The following is a 1,761-nucleotide window of genomic DNA, read 5'->3' as shown; positions in this document are numbered from 1 at the left end:
AAAAAAAAATTAATTTAACAAGTAATTTTAGATTTACTTGCAACAGATAAGCTATTTTGGAAGCATGAACTATAAAAACTTTTAACTAATTATATAGTTTTTGTTATAAGGAAATTATTCTTAACTACATTGTGGAAAACAATACATCCAGTTTTTTATCCTCTCATTTTTTTTAGTTAAAACCATACGGGAATAAAAAATATTTATTTAATAAGTGATTTTAGTTTACGTGCAAATAACCAGGTATTTCGTTAATATGAATAATGAAAAATTTTGATTAAATATTTAATTTTTTTTTACAAGGAAATTATTCGTAAGGAAATATAATCCATCCGGTTTTTTCTCCCATTTTTTTTTTTTTTAGTTGAAACGATATAACATGGCAATAAAATTAATTTATTCAATGAGTGATTTTAGTTCACGTGAAACTAGCCTAGTATTTTTAACTAACTAGTGGAATTTTAAAAAATCTTAAATTTAAAATAATTGAATATAAATTATACTAGTTTTTTTTTTTTCTGACGGTGAAATTATTCATAATCTCCATAGTGAATTTATGCACCTAGAAATTTTGTTTCCCTAGTTGAAACAATACAATAAATAAATGTAAAAAAGAAAACTTTAAATTCACTAACTACTGATTGTTATTTCGTAAATACTAAAAAGTCGAATTATTCTTAATGATACAATATATTTTTATTTTTATTTGTTAATTAGTCCTTTGGGGTTGCTTGATAAAAAAAAAAATAGCATATAGTTAATTAGAATAATAGTTAATAATTTAAAAAAAAATTTGTATGTAAATGTTATAAACAATTAAATAATAACAATCCTGTCTGTTTAAATGACGCAAAAAAATAAAATAAAATGAAATGTACTAATTATCCCGTAAGATAATATCTCAAATAACCTAATTTTTGTTTTTACTTTCACTTCCCTATACATGGAGTATATAGTAAGGGAAAGTATTGCGAACGTAAATAATTTCGAATTCCAGTTTTCGAAGTAAATGCACGTTTTGAGGCCCCCTGAGTTCATTAAGTCAGACAAAATAGTCTGTTTTTTTTTTGTATTGGAGGGGGATAGTTCAAAAATCTTTCATGAGACATGAAACAACAAACAGAAAGTCATAGTGTGAGATTTCTACTAACAATTCTTCTTCAACACTCCGGGGAACCGCTGTGAAGCATTACCTCACGAGGCAGGAGGGCTATCTATTTACCTACTTCTTCTCAGGACATCTTGTTTAAGCTAATCCATTGCCTGGCCCCTTCTTTCTCGCTCTTGTGTTCTGAACCTCCTGCCGATTTGCGCTGCTGAAATAATTCAATAAAAAAAAAAAATACGGAAAGAACTATGTAAATACCAAGATATGAGATTTCATATCTCCCTAACTATATGTGATGCTAAAGTTATCGTCTGTAAATAATGAAACGGTATAGTAGTCGGGTGCCTTTATGTTCTCACGTACGTATGCGAAATCTGGAAGGTTCCATTCACAGACTCATAAGACGGAATTACTTGCAAACATCCATAGCGTATATTGGAAGACGTTTATTTATAGACGATAACGACCCACTAAGATATTTAAGGAAATATTCAATAACAATCCGTCTCTTAGAACGAATAGGTTATTTGTTATTTGCATTTATTGAACTAGTCTTTGCGATATTGGTTAAGTTAAATATTCCTGATGAAAGCCATAATGCGGTAAATCGTGTCTAATTAATTAAGGACATAATATTTCAAAATTCCAAGGAC

The sequence above is a fragment of the Halyomorpha halys genome, unplaced genomic scaffold (assembly GCF_000696795.3).
Source record: "Halyomorpha halys isolate HHAL.00 unplaced genomic scaffold, Hhal_1.1 Scaffold255.1, whole genome shotgun sequence".
NCBI lineage: Eukaryota > Metazoa > Arthropoda > Insecta > Hemiptera > Pentatomidae > Halyomorpha > Halyomorpha halys.
The sequence above is the reverse complement of the archived record's forward strand: the minus strand, read 5'-3'. Positions refer to the sequence as shown.